We start from the raw sequence: 23,279 nt of genomic DNA on the forward strand, positions 1-23,279 counted from the left end.
AGCCATGATGCGAATTAGGGGCATATACATTAAAAAAGCGCCATCCTGTCTACATGGATCCTTCTACCTACACCTTCTTATTTCATTAATTGGACAATATTTTTATTTTTTCTAAGTCATATTGCGTAGGACATCCTCTGTTTATCAAAAGATCCTATTTCCCGACAAATGTTTTTCTAATATCAAAGTTCCTCAGTTTCTCTGAGCACGCCCATTCCTCATTTATACAGTAATTCATTTTATGCTCTTTGATTAGGATATAGTAATTCCTCTTTGTGCTGGTAATTTTATTCTCATGAAATGGACTTTTCTATTTCAGCAGCTGTTCTGCTTTCTGTATGAAGGATGGGTTCCGCTTGGCTTGGCCTTGCTAATTTTAGTAGAGAGAGAATTTGTGAGAACTATGTAATGTTTTAAAAGCACTTTTCAGGCCTGTAAAAGTATTACCATTTTCTTATTCTGGGGATTTCAGGGGCTTTGTCTTCACCTTCAGTATCATGGAGGTCTTAAAATCTTCACCTGTATGCATCTTTACAGGCCTCTCTTTTCCCTCGTTCCTCACTTCTTAGAAATGTAGTACTGCAGTCTTTTCCTGCCATATGTGAGCAATGCATTATGTGTAATGTAGTCTCATACATCCTGCAGCCACCCCTACTTGTCTGTATATGCTTTGTTTCTAGTGGTCTTTCTCCTGCAAGACCTTCCTTTTTCTCTCATCTAAGCTTGAATCCTTTGTCTCACTGCTGTACTTCCTGATCACTTCTGCAAACTTTGCCCTGATAGGTCAGAAAAGGTGTGACATCTCTCTGCTACCTGTTGCCAAGCTATGTCCTTATAGGTCTCTTCTCTTCTCACACATACCTTCTTACCTTATGCTTCTTACCTTAGCACCCTGCTCGAGAGGGTGCAGAGATGAGCAACAAAGCTAATAAAGGGCATGGAGAACTTGGAATATGAGGAGCGACTTAAGAGACTGGGATTGTTCTCCCTTGAGAAGAGGAGACTGCGAGGGGATATGATCGAGACTTTCAAAATACTGAAAGGAATCGACAAAATAGAGCAGGGAAAAAAATTATTTACAATGTCCAATTTGACACAGACATGGACTGAAGCTAAGGGTGGACAAGTTCAGGACAAATATATCAGGAAATTCTGCTTCACGCAACGAGTGGTAGACACCTGGAATGCTCTCCCAGAGGAGGTTATTGCGCAATCCACCATTCTAGGATTTACGTGTAAGTTAGATGTACATCTCTTGTGAGTGGCATAAGGTGACATAGGTAAGGGTAAGCTAGATACACATCTCCTTATGAGAAGCTTAGAGTGATATGGGGACTAAAACTATGCCAGGGTACATATGGTAGGGCCTCCGTGTGTACAGATCGCCGGACTTGATGGATCTAGGGTCTGTTCCGGAGATGGCACTTATGTTCTTACGTTCTTATGCCTGTTTCCAGTATAACAGAGGAAGGAAATTTTTCTAATCTTGGCCCAACCCAAGCCTATTTGAAAGTCTTTGATCCTTTTTATTTATGTTTTTAATAAATTGATTGTTCTCGACACTGATGTGTAGGGTCCCTTCCCCACATTTTTTTTTACTTGGTTTCCATGTTTACCTGCAGCATCCACTATCTCCTCCTCTCCGTAAGAGATCCCAAGTGCCTGTGCCAAGCTTTCTTGAATACAGACACATTCTGTCTCCACTTCTACTGGGAGACTATTTCATGCATCTACCACCCTTTCTATAACGTATTAAACTAAGCATTATAATCAAAAGTAAAGTGCAAAAAATACCACTCAACTTTGTGCACTGAATTATTTCATCAACATAGAAACATGATGGCAAATGGCTCATTCAGTCTCCTCATCCACAGGAACCATTATCTCTTGCACTCTCTAAGCCAGGGGTGTCCAATGTCGGTCCTCGAGGGCCGCAGTCCAGTCGGGTTTTCAGGATTTCCCCATGAATATGCATTGAAAGCAGTGCATGCAAATAGATCTCATGCATATTCATTGGGGAAATCCTGAAAACCCGACTGGACTGCGGCCCTCAAGGACCGACATTGGACACCCCTGCTCTAAGCGATCCCACATGCCTATCCCAACAATAATACTTCTATGAAAATCATAACATTCAATACTGATTCAATAATCGTTCTATGAAGTACTACACTCAATTTAGCCGAGACTTATATAAAAGCAGTCCTGTCCTGACGAGACCTATTGTGCTAATATGAACAGCTTCTTCGGGGGTCACAATGCTGCGGCTACACAAAAGTTCAGAAAAAATACATAGATGTTGCTTAATGCAACTATTGCAATACATTAAAGCAGCTAAAGCACAATCGCAACTCAACATATATATAACTCCAACATGCTAAGTGGTTTTACAGTCTTCAATCTGTGTGTCCAATGAGCTTCTCCCTGCAAAAGCTTTCTCTTCCTATTCCCTCCTTTTAAAGAGACAGGTTCACAGTCAATCAATCACAAAACAATTTAAATCATTGAAAGAATGTTGTGACTCAATCGGCCTCTTTTACAAAGCTGTGCTAGCGGCTGCGCTGGGCTAACGGCCTCAAAGCCCATAGAGATTTAAAGGGCTTCGGGGCTGTTGCTGCGAAGCAGTCGCTTTGTTCATTGGATAAGTGTTGAGTTGTGATTGTGATTTAGCTGTTAACTTATTACAATAGCTGCAGTGTTTTTTTGTTTTGGGGTGTTTTTTTTTTTTTTTTAAATTAAGCAACATCTGTGTATTTTTTCTGAACATTTGTGTAGCTGCAGCATTTTGGGTGTTTTTTTTTTTTTTAATTCTTCATTTTTATAACTTTAAGGGCTCCTTTTTATCAAGGTGTGCTAGCGGAGTTAGCGTGTCGGACATTTAATCACGCGCTAACCCCCGCGGCAAGCCAAAAAACGAACTCCTCATCAATGGAGTGTGTTGGCGACTAGCGCGGCAGGCGGTTTAACACATGGTATTCTGCGCATTAAACTCCTACCATGCCTTGATAAAAGGACTCCTAAGTGTATAAGCAAATAAAAATTTTTTTAACTTAAATACAACACTTAATAATCTGCAAAAAATCAATTTAGAATTTATTGCCCCCCTCCCCCTTAATCAATAATAATCTTTGAACACATAAAAACATAGTATAGTCCCCATCCTTACATTCCTTACATTTATACAAAGACCAAAATCAGCCTACCCCCCCCCCCCATACATGCATATTTAAGGGAAAAAATAGTATTCATTCGTTACAATACTTTGTTATAGGCTCCCAAACATCCTGAAATTTTCTTAAATACCCCTGCTGTGTGGCTATTCCCCTTTCCATTTTATATATATATATATATATGACACAAAGAATTCCACCAGAAACTATAATTCAATCTATTCCAATTCTTCCGATTATTTGTAATCTGTTATATTGCAACTCCTGTCATAATAAGTAAAAGCTTATTATTGCTAGAAGATATTTGAGCGCGTTGAGGATTTAGTATTGGCGTTTTAATAGTAGAGTGTCATAGGGTTTGAACAGCCTTCCCGATTGACTCTTTTTGTGCAGCATTATGTTTGAATGAAATAAAATATTTATTAGTTGGGTGTTTGTGGTAATACAAATGAGAGGATTTTCCAGGATCAATGACTGAAATCTGGAACTATTTCACTTTTCATCTCAGTATTTACCTCTTACTTACCCTCCTCCCCCCCCCCAAAAAAAAACAACAAAAACCCAGTATCCACAGAAAAAAGCATACACAAATTCACCTCTAAACCAGTGTATCACAAACTGTGTCGCAAGAAGTGGGTGAGGAGAGACACCAGTTGACTGCCTATAGGACACGCCTCTTGCAGGGAGAGATACTTCCTGCAGACAGACAGCCAGCGTCTCTCTTCCTTGCTGGCATCTCTCCTCCTCTCCTCTTCCAGAAACCCCCAGTGATGGTGGCTCAACTGAAGCGGAGTTGAGATCCTCCTGCCTCTTCTACCATTATGTCCTGTCGTTGCCTTGCATATGATTGAGCCTTTATTTAATTGGACCTTTATTTTACTTCAGTTTAATTTTCTCTATTAAAATTTCTAATTTGCTAAGTTTACTTTATTTTTAAAGTAATTTTTTTGTTTTTGTAGTGAATACTTCTTAGAATTTGTGTGTGTGTATATGTGTATGTGTGTGTGTGTATATATCTATCTTGTATCTTTCTTTATCTCTACCTTTCCTATCTGAATGTGTTCAATGGAGTTCCTTTCTGTTTTTAATTGTTACATTGTAAACCGCTTAGGTCTTGAAAATGCGGGAGCAGTAGATCAGATTTCTAATGAACATAAGCATGATGATGTCACACATGCAACATCTGCGCATTTCCAGAAGCCCTCCAGTCGCGGGCCCGGGTTTAGTGTGCCGCAGCTCTGGAGAGTTTGTGAGATATTGCCCTAAACTGTACCGTTCCCATGGGTTTTGTAATCGGCACAAAGATAGTTTTGCTTTTATTACTCTTGCAAACTCTGTGGGTGAAAACCAGTGCAGGAAGTGCAGTTAACCATTACTGATAACAAAATTGATTCTTTTTGCTGCAGATACATTCTAGGAAAGAGATACGATTATGAAGAAGATGAATATATTTCTGATTTTGTAACAGCAATACAGGTTTTATTTAAAAACAATAAAAAAAATTCTAAGGATTGACATTTACACTTGCTCCAGGGCTGAAATACAGTAATTGTCAACTAACTACTCATTGGGATCTGAGGCTTATTCTAGCTAGTGACAGGGAGAGAGGTGGACAGTCACATAGCAGGAGGCAGGGATGACCGACTAGTGATATGTCTCCCAGGGGTGAGAACTAAGGACATCACAGATAGAATCGAGAGAATCCTGGAAGGAGCAGAGACGGAGGACACAGCAGTGATAATCCACGTTGGAACCAACGACGTCTGCAGAAGGAACTACAACAGGACAACCCTGACCGAGCAGTTCAAGATACTGGGGAGGAAACTGAAGCTGAGGACAAGGAAGATAGCCTTCTCAGAGATCCTGCCAGTACTGAGGGCGGATGCAAGGAGGCAGACCGAGCTGCAAGCAATTAACGGTTGGCTGAGGAGGTGGTGCGAAGAGGAAGGTTTTCATTTTGTACGGAAGCTCTACAGGAGGGACGGACTGCACCTTACAGGAGGGACGGACTGCACCTAAGCGCCGATGGGACGAGGAGGCTGGCACACAACATCCAGAACAACATAGACATGGCTTTAAACTGAGGAAAAGGGGAAAGCCGATAGTCAATCTGACATCGACACACCGGACTAGAGTATCAAACAAGGATACTGGACCAGGAAAAGGCGATAGAGGGTTCGAGACTGAGTGGACAATTTTTGACAAAAAACCCAAGGACGCAAAGCAGGGGCCCAGGGAACTGACAAAACCAAAGGGCAAGAAATGGAGAAAACAGTCGAATGACATCCAAAAAAGGGGAAGCAGGTTGAAGATGAGATAGACACACCACAGGAGGGAGATGAGGACAAAACAGACACACCACAGGAGGAGGATAAACAAAGTGAGGCTCGGGGACTGGCAGCCCATGAGGAGGTAGGCAGGAACACCAAACCATGAGGAAAACCAACAAGGAAGGTAAACAACCGGGACTTAAATTGCCTATACACAAATGCTAGGAGCCTAAGAGCCAAAATGGAGGAGCTAGAAGTCATAGTCAGTAAAAAGGACATAGACATAATTGGAGTCACTGAAACATGGTGGTCCGAGGACAACAAATGGGATGTGGTCTTACCAGGGTACAAACTCTACAGGAGAGACAGGACACACAAGAAGGGTGGAGGAATAGCGCTATACATAAAGGACTCCATTCCTTCAACCAGGATGGAAACAGCAATAGGGGCGGACAACTTGGAGTCACTATGGGTTAAACTACCAGGAGGTAATGGAGCTGACATAAAATTGGGACTGTACTATCGCCCACCAGGACAACCGGAAGCAAACGACCAGGACCTGGAGACTGAATTAAGGCAGGTATGCAAAAGTGGAAGTGTGGTGGTGATGGGGGAGTTCCAACTACCCTGGCATAGACTGGAGTATTGGACACTCAAACTCCACAAGGGAAACAAAATTCCTGGAAGCTATAAGGGACTGCTTCATGGAACAGCTGGTCATGGAACCAACAAGAGGAGAAGCCACTCTTGACCTAATCCTCAACGGGCTAGGGGGACCTGTAAAGGAGATGGTAGTACTAGAGCCACTAGGAAACAGCGATCACAACATGATCCATTGCAAGCTAGAAATAGGAACACCAATAGTAAAGAAAACCACATCGACAGCACTCAATTACAGAAAAGGGAACTACAAGGCCATAAGGAAAATGGTAGGAAAGAAACTCAGCAAGAGCTCAGGGAAGATTGAGACTGTAAAAAAAGCCTGGTCCCTGCTCAAGGGCACGGTACACGAAGCACAGAACCTGTACGTCCCCAGGTTTAGGAAAGGGTGCAAGAAGAATCGAACAAAAAACCCGGTGTGAATAACAAATGCAGTAAGAAAGGCGATAAGTGACAAGAAAGCATCGTTCAGAAAATGGAAAAAGGACCAAACCAAGGACAATCAAGATGAACACAAAAGGCACCAAAAGGAATGTCACTGAGTGGTAAGGAAAGCAAAAAGAGAATATGAGGAGAGACTAGCAGAGAAAGCAGGAAATTTCAAACCATTCTTCAAGTATGTGAAAGGGAGACAACCGGTCAGGGAGGAAGTGGGACCATTGGATGATGGAGACAGGAAGGGAGTGGTAAAGGAAGAAACAGAGATAGCTGAAAGGTTAAACAAGTTCTTCTCGTCAGTCTTCATGAGAGAGGACACATCCAATATTCCAGAACCCGAAGAGATCCTACATGGAGACCAGGATGGGAAACTGGTCAAACTAGAAGTAAGCCGGGAGGAAGTCCTCCGTCAGACAGACTAAAAAGCGACAAATCACCAGGTCCGGACGGCATCCACCCAAGGGTACTAAAAGAGCTGAGAAATGAAATAGCAGAAACTTTTCGCAAATAATGCAATCTTTCCTTAGAAACAGGGGAGATCCCAGAGGACTGGAAAATAGCAAATGTCACGCCCATCTTCAAGAAAGGATCAAGGGGTGACCCCGGAAACTACAGGCCGGTGAGTTTGACCTCTGTTCTGGGAAAGATGATGGAAGCACTGATTAAGGACACCATCTGCGGCCACATAGAAAACAATGGGCAGCTGAAGGCAAGCCAGCACGGCTTCTGCAAGGGAAGGTCATGCCTCACGAACTTGCTGTAGTTCTTTGAGGGAATAAACAGTCAGATGGATAAAGGGGAATCCATTGACATCATTTACCTTGACTTCCAAAAAGCCTTCGACAAGGTACCCCATGAACGGCTGCTTAAGAAGCTGTGGAACCACGGGATGCAAGGGGATATCCACCGATGGATCAAACACTGGTTGGCAGGCAGGAAACAAAGGGTTGGAGTAAAGGGCCATTACTCAGAATGGCAATGGGTCACGAGTGGAGTCCCACAGGGGTCGGTGCTGGGACCGCTCCTGTTCAATATATTTATTAACGACTTAGACAGGGACAAGCTGTGAGGTCATTAAATTTGCGGACGACACCAAACTCTACAGCAGGGTTAGAACCAAGGAAGACTGTGAAAACCTGTAAAGGGACTTAACGAGATTGGAAGACTGGGCAAGAAAATGGCAAATGAGTTTTAACACTGAGAAATGCAAAGTCATGCATGTAGGGAAAAAGAACCCGATCAACTATAAAATGGGGGGATCGTTGCTGGGGGTGAGCAAACTTGAAAGAGACCTTGGGGTGATGGTGGACACAACATTGAAAGCATCAGCACAGTGTGCGACAGCCTCAAAGAAAGCGAACAGAATGTTGGGTATCATCAAAAAGGGTATCGCGACCAGGACGAAGGAAGTCATTTTGCCGCTATATCGGGCGATGGTGCGCCCACATCTGGAGTACTGTGTCCAGTACTGGTCGCTGTACCTCAAAAAGGACATGGCGGTACTTAAGGGAGTCCAGAGAAGAGCGACAAAGTTGATAAAGGGTATGGAAAACTTCTCATACGCGGACAGATTGGAAATGCTGGGGCTATTCTCCCTGGAAAAGCGGAGACTTAGAGGAGACATGATAGAAACCTTCAAAATCATGAAGGGCATAGAGAAGGTAGACAGGGACAAATTCTTCAGGCTGTGGGGAGCCACAAGCACAAGGGGGCACTCGGAGAAATTGAAAAAGGACAGGTTTAGAACAAACACTAGGAGGTTCTTTTTCACTCAGAGGGTGGTGGACACATGGAACGCAATAGGCCCGAGCATGCTACAGGGGTTCAAGGAAGGTCTAGATAGGTTCCTAAAAGATAAGGGGATTGAGGGGTATAGAAAGAAGTAGAGGTAGGTTATAGGATTAGACATAAACCACTTCACAGGTCACGGACCTGATGGGCCGCCGCGGGAGCGGGCCGCTGGGCACGATGGACCTCTGGTCTGACCCAGTGGAGGCAACTTCTTATGTTCTTATGTCTCCCTCTCTGGTGTTTTAAACCAGAATCACAAATTCAACAAGAGGTCTTTCATAAGAACAAAAGAATTGCCGAACTGGGACGGACTGAAGGTCTATCAAGCCCTGCATCTTACTTCTAACAGTGGCCAACTCGGGTCCCACGTACCTAGCTTGATCCCAAATAGGTAAACAGATTTTATGCTGCTTATCCTAGGAATAAGCAATGAATTTCCTCCAAGCCATTTCAATAATGGCCTATGTGGACGATAGAACCTTCAGTGCTTATTTTGATCCAAACTTAGCTACTAACACTCTACACCAGAGGTCTCAAACTCGCGGCTCGGGGGCCACATGCGGCCCACCAGGTACTATTTTGAGGCCCTCGGTATGTCTTATCATAATCACAAAAGTAAAATAAAACCGTTTCTTGATCATATGTCTCTTTAGCTATAAATGACAATATTATGATTAGGACTTAGCCAAAAGGAAAGATTTATAAACTATAAAGAGTTTTACCTCATGCAAAATTGTCATTTCTTTAATAAGACATTAACTATTTTTTTCTGAGGCACTCCAAGTACCTAGAAATCCAAAATGTGGCCCTGCAAAGGGTTTGAGTTTGAGACCACTGGTCTACCACCAATGGTCCCCAACCCTGTCCTGGAGGACCACCAGGCCAATCGGGTTTTCGGCTAGCCCTAATGAATATGAATGGAGCAGATTTGCATGCCTGTCACTTCCATTATGTGCAAATCTCTCTCTTGCATATTTATTAGGGCTAGCCTAAAAACCCGCTTGGCCTGGTGGTCCTCCAGGACAGGGTTGGGAATCGCTGGTCTACACCACTATAATTTAGTTTGTATAAAGATTTTTTTTTCTGTTTAAATTTATTGATTTTATTTAAAAAAAAAAAAGAAAATCTTACAGAAAGTGTAACAGATTATCCATCAATAACATTCTTGAAAAGCACTTATGTACTATACATGAAATACATAATAATAGTATAAAGATTTTTTAACACTTCATAATTATTATATCGTATCTGACCCATTAAAAAAAAAATTTTACCATTTTTTAAAAACCTACCACTTGACATGGTACAGCACATGAGAAGCACAAGAAGTATAAACCTGGCCATCTTTCTCTTTGGCAAAGGAAGGCGAGCAGAGACTGCTGTAGAGCCAGAGGCACAACCGTCTGTGTTTCTTGAACTACCGATTCATATACATTTATACTCAGTCATGGTAGCATCAGCCAGTCAGGTGTTTTTCCTTTCCTGTGTTTGATCATCACATGGCAATGTAATTAAGAAAAATAATTAATGCATTCCTTACGACAAGATATACAGTTTCTTGAATCATCTTCAAAAAATGTTGCCATAAAAGGAAGAAAAAGTACTGTAATGGCATGTGAAAGAACACTTTCTGCTCAGATGTGATGCTTCTTTTATTTCCCTGTGAAATAAGTAGGTTCTGTGAAAGAACAGTTTTTTTCCCTGAGGAAGGAAAAGGTGAGGAGAACACTGTTCATCTATTTGGATTTTTTTTTTTTTTAATCTGTATGAAGTTGTCGAGCTTATGCCATGACATCACAAGGTTAGGGAGAATAGGTGGGAGAAGAGGGATTAGAAGAATCCTCATATTGTTTGGGCAGATATCATACAGGATTATGGCAAAACTACTACCCTTAACTTCTCCCTGCTTTACCAGAACCTCAAAGAAAGGTTGCAGATTTAAAATGAGCTCAGTTGTTGAAATGATGGACAGTTGGACACCTCAATTTATGTGCCATGTTACCATGGGTGGGGAGCCTACAGTAATGACCATGAATGGATACTTAAGTGCCTTTGAAGCAGGGGTTCTCAAATCCAGTCCTCGAGGACAACGACCAAGCCTGTTTTTCTGGATTTCCACAATGAATATGTATGAGATCTAGTTGCATTCACAGTTTTCACTGCATGCAGTTAAGTGTTAGCAGACGCTTCCCATAGTTTAAAAGGGTTTACCATGGGACAAGCTCAGGTGTCCTGTGGTAAGAATGCAAATCATGAGCTAAATTTTTTTTATTTTTCCCATCGATGTGACATGCTGGAGGCAGAGACTGGGCATTTCTTTTTTTTCTAAGTTCAAAATTTGTTATTGGATACTTATGAAAACACACACGTGAACAATTAGAACACTCCCCACAATGGCAAAAGTTGACTCAAATATAAGTCGGGTGGCTTAATATTCAAGTGCCCTCCCCTGTCAGGCTCTGCACCCAGCGCTCCCTCCCTGCCAGGCACTGCATCCAGCCTTCTCTCCCTCCTTCCCAGGCTCTCCACTCTGTTCCCCCCTCCCTGTCCTGTCCATCGTACCTCCTCTGCCACTAGAATCCCTGGTGGTACACAGGTGTAGCGGGCAGGAGCGAGCTTGCCATGCTCCTGCCCCACTGCTAACCTGGTCGGTCGCTGCCGTGTATTCCGGCTTCAGCCACTGAGTGCTTTGGCGCAAATTATCGGGAGCCATTCAGGAAGCCGCTCAGCTCTGACCATCAGTGCCAAAGCGCGCTCAGCGGCTGAAGCCAGAACTCGCAGCAGTGACGAACCAGGTTAGCAGCAGGGCAGGAGCACGGAAAGCTTACTCCTGCCCGCTACACCTCTGGACCACCAGGGATTTCAGTGACAGAGGAGGTAATATGGAGAGGGCAGGGAAGGGGGACAGGGTGCAGAGCCTGGCAGCCCAGCAGAGGCCTGCAATAAGTCTGGGAGGGGGGGGGAGGGTGTGCTGGAGCGGAATATTTTTCAGAGACCTATGAATGAATAAGGGCACACTGTTCTGAATGAACTTCTTCACAGCAGTAATGCTTAATGTTGTTACTGAGGTCTCTTTCTCCAATTTACAGTACAGTAAACTAAAACTAAACTCAGAAAAAACAAAATTCCTCCTGCTCGAAAAAGCCAAATCTCCTACCATCACAGAATTGATAATCAAAAATACCAAATACCCAATACAACCCGAACTAAAACTACTAGGAGTCACCATAGACAGATGTTGCACAATGCAGTCCCAAATCAACAAGACGACCCAGAAAGCTTTCCTAACCATGAGAAACCTACGCAAAATCAGAAAATTCTTCAACCAAACACAATTCAGACTAGTCGTACAATCCCTAGTCTTAGGTCTGCTGGACTATTGCAACTCCCTATATCTTCCTTGTCCAGCCATTATGATAAAGCAACTCCAGACCATACAAAACACCGCCCTCAGACTGATCTACTCACTTAGAAAATATGATCACATAACAACCGCCTTCTTAGACTCCCACTGGCTACCCATACAAGCACGAATTCAATTCAAATTCCTCTACCTAAACAATCGCTTAAACCAGATCTCCACCACAAGACAAAGAAGAACCCCAAATCCTTTTGCCTTCCCTCCACTCAAAGGCACACAACGCAAGAAAATGTTTGACAACCTTCTGGCAACACAAGCAGCAAAACTCAACCATTCCATCTCCAACCTGCTGACAACATCGGACGACTTCAAAACATTCCGTAAAGAAATCAAAACCCTGCTTTTTAAAAAATTCATCCAAAAACCTTAAACCACTTCACCTACCTCCAGCTAAGTTCACCTACCTCCAGAAAATTCACCTACCTCGACTGAACTCATCTACCACCAGACAATCCTCCCCCAAGTATCACACCTAATCACCCTTCATATAAACAGACCATAAAAAGATTGTAATCTTGCCTACTCTAACTGTGTTCCATTTGCTAATATCACACTGCTAGGCACTGTCAGTTTTCTATCCAACCCATAAGATCCCCAAGAAAAAAAAAAAAAAAATTTGTATCCTCACTGGAAAATGTCCAGTAAAATCCTCTGTAATGTGATCATCTCTGGAAATGTCCAGTCAAATCTTATGTAATCCGCCTTGAACTGCAAGGTATAGGCGGAATAGAAATCCGTAATGTAATGTAATGTAAAACCTTGGATTGCAAGTAACTTGGTTTGCAAGTGTTTTGCAAGACAAGCAAAACATTTTATTAATTTTTAACTTGATATACAAGCAATATCTTGCAATACAAGTACAAACAGTATACACACATCACAACTGAGCCGATGGTTCTTCTCTTTCTGACGCTGAAAGAGTGTAGTGACTGTTTTAAACGAGCGAGGTCTTGCAATACAAGTACGTATAATATTTTGTATTAAAGTTTTTGGGTTGTGGCATGAATCGTCTGAGTTACCATTATTTCCTGTGGGGAAATTCGCTTTGCTATACGAGCGCTTTGGATTGCAAGCATGCTTCTGGAACAAATTATGCTCGCAAACCAAGGTTTGACTGTATATGTAACTTGATAATGGCTCCTTCTACAGCAGAAGAGAGTATGCTTTGAGGTTATTATTGATGAGGTTCTTTTAAACTGCAAAAACTCCATGGTATCAAACAACCCCGCGAAAGACAAAGGCGCGCGCCGACAACTGAGCGCAAGACGGAGGCACGCGCCGAAGAAAATTACAGTTTTTAGGGGCTCTGACGGGGGGTTTTGTTGGGGAGCCCCCCCCCAGTTTACTTAATAGAGATCGCGCCGGCGTTGTGGGGGGTTTGGGGGGTTGTAACCCTCCACATTTTACTGTAAACTTCCCTTTTTCCCTAAAAACAGGGAAAAAGGTGAAGTTTTCAGTAAAATGTGGGGGGTTACAACCCCCCACAACGCGGCGCAATCTCTATTAAGTAAAGTGGGGGGGTTCCCCCCATGCCCCCCCATCGGAACCGTAAAAACAGTAATTTTCTGTGGCGCGCACCTCCGCGCTGCGCTCAATTGTCTCCACGCGCCTTTGTCCCGGCGCGCTTTTGATCTGACACCAACAACCCCCCCCTCCCCTATCTTTTAACAAGCGGCTTGGCCTCTAGGTCATACTGCTTGGCAGCTTGATAAAAGGAAAGACCTGAACTGGAGGTTTATCATCGTATAAATCTGTACAAAAGAGAAATTTGAAGGCGTTTTTCATTGTTTGTATATCCAGTGTAAAAAAACCCAAAAAAAAACCATTCTGAAGACCTAATGCAGGCAAATTTCATACTTTGCTGAAAGTGGAAAGTCTTTTTGCCTGCAGACTTTCTGCAAATTTACAAATACTATTTACCTGTAAAAATGTATATACGAGGTCTGTTCAAAAAGTTCCAGGACTGATGTTATAAAAATGTATTAAACAATCTTAGAATTTATTCCATTGGATGCCCTTAAAAGTACTCCCCTTCCCTACATATACACTTCCCAATGTTGTTTCCACTTCTGGAAATGGTCCTTAAATGCATCTTTAGGAATCGCCAAAAATTGCTGCATCGACTTTTGCTTTGTCTTCAATGGTGTCGAATCGCTTTCCTTTCAGCGTGGATTTAAGTTTAGGAAACAAGAAGTCAGCGGGGCCCAAGTCAGGAGTGTAAGGTGGCTGGAGAAGAACTGTCATCACGTTTTTTGCGCAGAATTCATGAATTTTGATTACGGCATGAGTGGGCGCATTGTCGTGATGCAGGGACCACCACGACTTCCCCCTGCAAAGTTCAGGCCACTTCCTCCTGATTCGCTCAGTCATTTCAACATTTTCAGATAGTAATTTTGGTTGACAAGTTTGTCCTTGTGGCAAAAATTCATTGTGAACAACAATGTGACTGTCGGAAAACTGTTAACATCACTTTGACGTTCAACTGAACTTACCAAGCTTTTTTTTCAGTCTTGGCGATGGTTTGGTTCTCTATTGAGATGATTGAGCTTTGGTTTGCACGTCATAACCATAGGCCCAGGTCTCGTCACCAGTTATCACTTATCAAATGTTTCATCTTCATTTGCCTGCTCAAGAAGATTCTGACAGATCATGACGCAATTGTTCTTCTGGTCGTCTGATTGAGATTTATTTAAACACTAATCTTATAGCCCATTACATTAACGGGTGCTAGAATATGTGTGTGTGTGCCTGTCTTTATTTCTTTCTCTCTCTCTCCTTAGCCTGTCTTTCTTTTTCCTCCACCTGTGACTGTCCACCACCATCCCTTGCCTGCTCCCCCTGTCCATTCTCTCTTCCTTTTACCACCCCCGTGTCCACCACCACCCCTTCACTGCTCCCCTTATCCACATTAACGGGTGCTAGAATAGATGTGTGTGTCTGTCTTTCTTTCTTTCTCTCTCTCTCTCCTTGGCCGCTTTCTGTCTGTCTGTTTACATACTTGATGTAATAAAAAAATGTTATAAATAGAGTTATAAATACCTAAGTGGTGTAAATGCGTATGAGGCGAGCCTCTTTCATTTGAAAGGAAGCTCTGGAATGAGAGGGCACAGGATGAAGTTAAGTGTTGATAGGCTCAGGAGTAATCTAAGGAAATACTTTTTTACAGAAAGGGTGGTAGATGCATGGAATAGTCTGCCCTAATTGCTGGTGGAAGCAAATACTGTGACTGAATTCAGGAAAGTATAGGACAGGCCCATGGTATCTCTTACCCCCGTGAATACGGAAGGGGAAGTGTATAGTCATTCATTATGCAATCACTGTTTCAAACACACACCTTCTGTACAATAGCAGCAGCTCATGATCTATCCTTTAAAGCTGTTCAAATCTTTCTTTAACCTTACAACTATTATACTTATAAACCACCAACCACATTAGGTCTGACTTACCCAAATTATTATTATTATTATTTGTTCTTAAAATTAGTAATTCCTCTCTATTTCCTTTTTATATTTTCTGCTCTTGTGCATCCATAATTTATCTACTTCCTCTTTCTTTCAACTACTCCCTCTTTCTACCCTACCCCTCTGCTTTCACTGTTAAACCACAAAAGTAAAGGACAGGAAACATATGCTAGTAAGATTTTCTCTGCCTTTATGAATTACATTTTTTAAAAATTCCTGTGCCTCTCACAACAATTTATATCTAAAAGAGGCAATACGCTTTTCACAAAACCTATCCTAAAACATCAATAAGAGTCCCAATTTCCATAATAACTAATAACATCATGACCACAGGATTTGTTCTTCTGTGTGGTATACTTAAATTTCTCTAGCTGACTGAGAGAAATGCCCGGGTGGCCGCACGGACCGAGCAGCACGGGTCCCGACCATCCGTTTCCCCTCCCCCTGTGGAAATCACCTTCAGAGGGGCGGATTTGAAGCCTCCGTTCGGGCTTACCATCGGCAGCTCCTTTCCCACGCCTGATGGCGGCCGCATGGACCGAACAGCCAGGTCCCCGACCATCCGCTTCTCCTCCACCTCCCCAACTGTAAATCAACTTCAGAGGCAAAGGGGCGGATTTGAATCTTCCGTTCGCCACTCCCCCTCCCTCCCCAGCCTCGCTCGCTCCTCCATCCATGCCACCTCCGCCGAGATGGCAATCCAGGGTGGCCAGGTAATGGCGTACATCACATGCGGCCATGAGCTCTTTGCCGGCTCCGGAATGAAGGCGAGCCGCGAGTGTGGGGCCGTTTCTGCAGCCGTGAGGTGGAGAGCAATGCTTGTCTGACACGCATGCGCACTCCTACCGCCACAGCCTGACAGATCAGATCTCAGGGAACATGCGGTGAGAGTGCACATGCGCGCTTAGCGTTTTATTATTACAGATTACCAATTTAACTTTTAAAATAAACCGCTGTATCTGTCCAGATGAAATTAAATGCAGCCAAAACTAAACTTTTATGGTTAGGCCCAAAACTGAACAATCTCCCTCCCACTGTACTTCTGGTCTCTGGAACCACCCTACAAATTGAGTTCTCCAAGATTTTGGGAATACTTTTCGACTCTTCCTTTACCTTCAAGGATCAAATAAACTCTCTGGTTAAGAAATGTTTTTTTTAATTTACGAATGCTGAGGAAGGTTAGATCGCTTTCATCAACATCATTTTTCTATCCTGGTCCAATCAATTATACTTTCTCGGCTGGATTACTGTAATGCTATTTATCTTGGCATTACAAAGATCTGTCTCCAACAACTACAGTTGATTCAGAATACCGCCGCAAAGTTGATTTATGGAAAAAGCAAATTCAACCATGTTACTCCTTTGCTTTTGAGCCTCCATTGGCTCCCGGTTTATCTCAGAATTCACTTTAAATGTATATGTATTATTTTAAAAAAATTTTGCATGGTATTTTTATTCCTCTTGTTCCTCTTCTATAGAACATATATAGATTTTCAAATGTGAGAGGTACCCAATGATTTGAACTTTCCCTCCCTTCTAAGAAAGGAATTAAGGGAGTCAAGAATTTCGGCCTTTCTTTGGCTTTTAAATTTTCCCAATTATGGAATGAACTTCCTGTAATTTTGAGATATCCCAGTTCCTTACAATCTTTTCGTAAATCTTAGAAAGATTTTCAATTTGCTAAACACTTTAAAAATTAATCTCCATGTATTAGCATTTTTATTAATTTATTGTTAACAGTGTCAAGCTTCCCATGGTTGAAGACCCGATATATAAGGCTAAGTTTTAGTTTAGTTTAGTCATCAAACTTTTCACAATGCGAGACATCCCGAACTTCTCTGTTAATATGTTGTGGCATGAGCCAATGGAGATGTTGCATTCCTCTGCCAACTCTCTAACAGTTAATTGCCGATTAGCATGCACAAGAACCCTCACTTGATCAACATGATCATCAGTTGACGTTGATGGTTTTCCAGTTCGTGAATCGTCTTCCACTGATTCACGACCACTTTTGAAGCGTGAATACCATTTAAAACATCTTCATGACTCATGACATGTTCCCCATAAGCCACTTTCAACATTTCATAAATTTCTGGAGTGGTCTTACCCAATTTAAAACAGAAATTCATTGAGGTATCACATGATGAAAAATAGCTGATCACAAAAACTGCTGTAGCTCGGAAATGAAAACAGATATCAACAAACAGAAAAAAGGAGGTTAGTCATGAAGATTCGGCTACTCAATAACACCTAATACATCTCAAAAGAACTTCCCATTGGCGTGCAATTCAAACTGTCCTGGAACTTTATGAACAGGCCTTGTATACTTTTGGAAATACAAAAAGCATGTTCATATGAAACATACTGTAAACACATGTCTGTGTATGTGCCAGTACTGGCTGGGTTTTGTGGCACCTTGAACTAACTGTTGCTCTAAACCACCCCCTCCAACACATACTTCTGGCAGCATGTGCACTTCCTGCTCTTTATAGAGGTGAGAGCTGGTCATTTTTTTTCTCAGCATTGTGCTTTCTTTCATGCTTGGCTGTCGGCACATCTCCAGGTTTCAATGCAAAAAACACAAAGTACTTGCTCTCATGTTTAACCTGGAGTAATGCCAGTGGATGTGTAAAGAAGAAAGTATACTTAATAGAATATAATATTCTTTCATCATTTCTAAAATCTTAATATTCTAATGCTGGGTTTTTTTTTCTATTTTGGTCAATGTTTCTCCTCCTTTTCATCATAAATGTTGAGGCAGTGCAACTGCGAGAAATTTTTCAAATTAATTTTCTGTCTCAGATGGTGCTAATATTAGTTACTATTTTTGGAATTCTATGCAAAAAAAATTAAAGAATGCAGAATTTTTAAAAAAATTTTTTATTAATTATTTATTTTCAAAAATACATTAAGTGTTAAATATATTCATTCATATTAACAATAAATACATCACTTACAAACAATCATTGATATATTTTACAAATTCTTATCCCTTCCCCATCCCTCCCTCCCTCCCATATATTTTATTATCATATAAAACATATAATAATAAACTTCCCCCCCTCCCTATACCTTAAGTTGATAAATATAAGGGAAACTTCTGAACACACAACACAAAAGTTGAAAAGGAAAAAACATTGAGGAGAAGGTTATCATGCCGCTGTACTGGGCCATGGTGCGCCCTCACCTGGAGTACTGCGTCCAGCACTGGTCGCCGTACATGAAGAAGGACACGGTACTACTTGAAAGGGTCCAGAGAAGAGCGACTAAGATGGTTAAGGGACTGGAGGAGCTGCCGTACAGTGAAAGATTAGAGAAACTGGGCCTTTTCTCCCTCAAACAGAGGAGATTGAGAGGGGACATGATCGAAACATTCAAGGTGCTGAAGGGGATAGACTTAGTAGATAAGGACAGGTTGTTCACCCTCTCCAAGGCAGGAAGAACGAGAGGGCACTCTTTAAAATTGAAAGTGGATAGATTCCGTACGAACGTAAGAAAGTTTTTCTTCACCCAGAGAGTGGTAGAAAACTGTAACACTCTTCTAGAGTTTGTTATAGGGGAAAACACCCTCCAGGGATTCAAGACAAAGTTAGACAAGTTCCTGCTGAACCAGAACGTGCTCAGGTAGGGCTAGTCTCAGTTAGGGCACTGATCTTTGATCAGAGGGCCGCCGCGTGAGCGGACTACTGGGCACGATGGACCACTGGTCTGACCCATCGGCGGCAATTTTTATGTAGAAATACTGAAATATTAAGATTTATATAAAATACAAGAAAGTGACATCTATAATATGAAATTAAGGGAAAGTGATAGTTTGTGGAATAGTCTGTTTAAAAAAACAATTCTATTAGAAAGATGATACATTTTTTTGAATCCATACTGTCGCCTATTTTTATCTAATATCTACCTCAGACCTTTAGCTGAGCTGCTTCAGTTCAGCACAATATTCTGTATCTGTGCTGATGTGCAACTACTTCTACTCATTAAACCACATCCACCTGCAGTTTGTTGGTACAGTCCTCTATTTTAAGCATTCTTGATTACTGTAATATTATATATTTAGGTACTTATGAGAAAATTCTCAAAATTCAGAATACTGCAAAGGGGCTTTGAAAAGCCCTCCGGACCCCCGGACATGTCCTCAAAAGGATGACATGTACAGGGAAATCCGGACTTCTGGTAACCCTATTCTGTCCCTCTTCCCCACGCAGGTCCAGCACCTCTCCCTCCTTCTGTCAGTTCAGCACCTTGTCCTCGGCTTCTCTCGCTACCCCTAGTCCAGCAAATCTTTCTTCGTCAGTGCCTCTTCCTCGGTCTCTCTCAGCAACCCCGGTCTAGCAAACCTTTTCTGCAGTGGTAACACACTGCTTGAGTTGAGCAGAATCCTTCCCTCTGCAGCATTTCATCCGTGCGTAAACAGGAAGTTATTCCAGAGGAGCCTGGAGGGACCCTGCAAAGGTTCAACTTGGGCGGCATGTTACCTCTGCAGCTGCCAGTGAAAGATAGGTTTGCTGAACCAGGGGTGCTGAAAGAGGCCGAAGTAGAGACACTGGACTCGAGGCAGGCGAGGAAGAGATTCTGGATCCATGGTGGGGGCGGGGCTGAGCGGGGCAGGATGGATTGGGAGAGGAGGAAAACACTGCTACTTTAGTCAGTTTGGGCACTTTGTGGAACTTAGACGCAACTCAAACAGGTTTAACTGCAGGCATCTAAGTTCCCTCTAGGAAAGTTTTGATTATGGCTGGGGTACGTCCAGGTTGAATCCCACCTAATTCTGGCCCATAACACACCTCCAACACGCCCCTTTGCTGTCTGGACGCACAGCAGTTTAAGAGGTGCTGCAGCATGTCCAGAAAGTTGGTTTTGATTATCGGCATTTGGATGACCCTGCTGTTATTTCAGATGAAACTAGAAGTTGTCCTTGGAAGGAGGGACTCAGCAGCAAGAAGGTTCCTGGAGCAGCACTGCATGCAGAAAGCTTCCTACTGGCTGGTAGGCTGGCCCTGGGAGGCAGGAAGGAGCCGACCCAGGAAAGTCACGGGTTTGTGTATTTTTTTTTTCTTTTTGTTGCCGCTGGCGATCGGGGAGAGAGGGAGGGAACCACGAGAGGGAAGGAGGGGGGCTGCTGCTGCTGCCCCCGCAATCGCTGACCGGGAGGGGTGGGAAGGGAGGCAACTCGCAGTAGATCATTTACTGCAGGGATAAGGCCATTCACCGCTCTATGGGGCGGTGAATGGCCTTGTCCCCGTACCCGCAGCAACCAATTGATTTCTTGCCCTGTTCCTGCAGGTACCTGTGGCTAGCCTTGGGAAACAGTCACCATGTCATTCTCTAGTGCAGACCTCACAGCTATTTATTCCTCGTAGTCTCTTTTGGCCCCTTTTACTGCCCTATGGCACCTGCATTGATGTTTGTGCTTGTTCCAGTTTTCGTCCATTTTTGACCTTTTTCCATTCCTTAAACAAAAGCTATAATTCAGTAGAAACGTAACACTGAGGAGTAAATATTCAGCCAGTGGTGGTTAGCATTTTGGGGGGGCTGTCACCAACAGTATTCAATACCAGACCATGTATTGGCACTGAATATCTGGATTTAAGTGGCCAGCTACCTCTTATCTGAGTAAACATAGGGCTCCTTTTATTAAGCAGCGTTAGCGTCTAGCGCGCGTGGCAATTCTGCGTGCGCTAAGCACGCATTAAAACCACTATCGCAGCTTAGTAAAAGGAGCCCATAGTATGGAAGGGTAACCTAATGGTTACAGCACTGAACTTATCACCCAAGGATGCCCAGGTCAAATCCCACTTCACCCTGTGATTTTGGGCAAGTCACCTAATCCTCCATTTTCTCAGATACAAAAATTAAATCTTGAGCTCTCTAGAGACAGTGAAATACGTACTGTGCTTGAATGTAACTCACCTTTAGATACTACTGAAAAAGGTGTGAGTAAAATCCGATATTCGGCACTTAACTGGTTAAAGTGATCTGCTTAAAGAAAGAACTGTTTTATGCAGTCCAGTTAACTTAGGCGGGTAAGAGCTGACTCTGCCTCTAGACCGAGCGGCGTCAAAGTCCCTCCTCGAGGGCCGCAATCCAGTCGGGTTTTCAGGATTTTCCCAATGGATACGCATGAGATCTATTTGCATGCACTGTTTTCATTGTATGCTAATAGATCTCATGCATATTCACTGGGGAAATCCTGAACACCCGACTGGATTGCGGCCCTTGAGGAGGGACTTCGACACCCCTGCTCTAGACCATCCACCTGTCAAAGATGACATTGCCGCCCTAGGGTTTCATTGTGATTCCCTGTTGAAATTTGACAAGCAGATCAATTCGGTAGCAAAAGTTGAGACTTTCAGTTGTGATTGAGAAGGCAGCTGATGCCTTTTCTGACTATGACTATCATGGTTAAATTGATTCATGCATTGGTCACCAGTGCATGAATCAATTGCCGATTGCAATTCTTTATATGCAGGTCTTACAAAACCAGTCTGAAAAGGCTTCAGCTGATTCAAAACATGGCTCACCTGGTAACTCGCAATAAAAAGTTTGATCGTGTTATGCCATTATTAAAGAGGCCTGATTGCTTTTTAATGTTTTAATGTGATCACTAGGTCATGCGTTGGAAGCTATTGGTGTGTCTTTGTTTATTTAAGCAGATGATAATTACAGTATTTTTTTCCAGTAAATGGTAATTCTGATATGAATGCACATATACCACTCTGAATTGACTCCCCCCCCTCCCACCCAGTCATTAGCAGCAGTAGAACAGCTTTCAATAAATAATATACGACAATGTTTGCAAGAAGACTAAGCCTGGGTGAATAGTCATCAGCTATGTCTAAATAAAAGCAAGACAAAATTTCTTCAGATTAGCCCTCCTCATATTCATTGTTCTGGCGTTCCTTTATTAGAATTTGATTCAATTTATAAGTTGGACGTGTCCTCTTATATTTTAGGGCTAAAAGTAGATTGTTATTTAAAGTTGGATACCAAAATTAATAAAAGTGATTAAAAACTGGCTGGCGGATAGGAAACAGAGAGTAGGGGTATCTGACAATCTGACAATCAGAACTGGACAGATACCAGAGGACTGGAAGATAGCGAATGTCACACCAATTTTCAAAAAAGGATCGAGAGGGGAACCGGGCAACTACAGACCTGCGAGTCTTACGTCTGTCCCTGGAAAGATGGTTGAAGCACTGATCAAGGATAGCATAGTCCTGCACCTAGATACACACGACTTGATGAAACCCAGTCAACATGGGTTCAGGAAAGGGAAATCATGTTTAACGAATTTACTTCAATTTTTCGAGACCGTGAACAAGCAAATTGATAGTGGAATGCCGGTGGACATAATATATTTGGACTTCCAGAAAGCATTCGACAAAGTTCCGCATGAAAGGCTTCTCAGGAAACTACAAAGCCATGGAATAGAGGGAGATATACAAAGGTGGATAGGCAAATGGTTGGAAAACAGAAAGCAGAGAGTGGGCATAAATGGGAAGTTCTCAGACTGGGAGAAAGTGACTAGTGGTGTGCCCCAGGGCTCAGTGCTTGGGCCGATCCTATTTAATATTTATATCAATGACCTGGAAGACGGAATATCCAGTGAGATCATTAAGTTTGCAGACGACACAAAGCTATGCCGGGCAATCAGATCACAGGAGGATAGCGAGGAACTCCAGAGCGACTTGTATCAGTTAGAGAAATGGGCAGAGCAATGGCAGATGAAGTTCAACGTGGAGAAATGCAAAGTAATGCATTTAGGTAGTAAGAATAAGGAACACGAGTATAGAAAGGACCTGGGTGTACTGATAGATAGGACCCTGAAGCCGTCGGCACAATGCGCGGCAGCGGCAAAGAAAGCAAACAGAATGTTAGGCATGATAAAGAAAGGAATCACGAGTAGATCGGAGAAAGTCATAATGCCGCTTTATAGAGCAATGGTCAGACCACACTTGGAATACTGTGTCCAACATTGGTCTCCCAACCTAAAGAAGGATATAAAACTGTTGGAGAGGGTGCAGAGACGAGCAACGAAGTTAATAAGAGGTATGGAGAACTT

The sequence above is a fragment of the Geotrypetes seraphini genome, chromosome 12 (genome assembly GCF_902459505.1).
Source record: "Geotrypetes seraphini chromosome 12, aGeoSer1.1, whole genome shotgun sequence".
Lineage (NCBI taxonomy): Eukaryota > Metazoa > Chordata > Amphibia > Gymnophiona > Dermophiidae > Geotrypetes > Geotrypetes seraphini.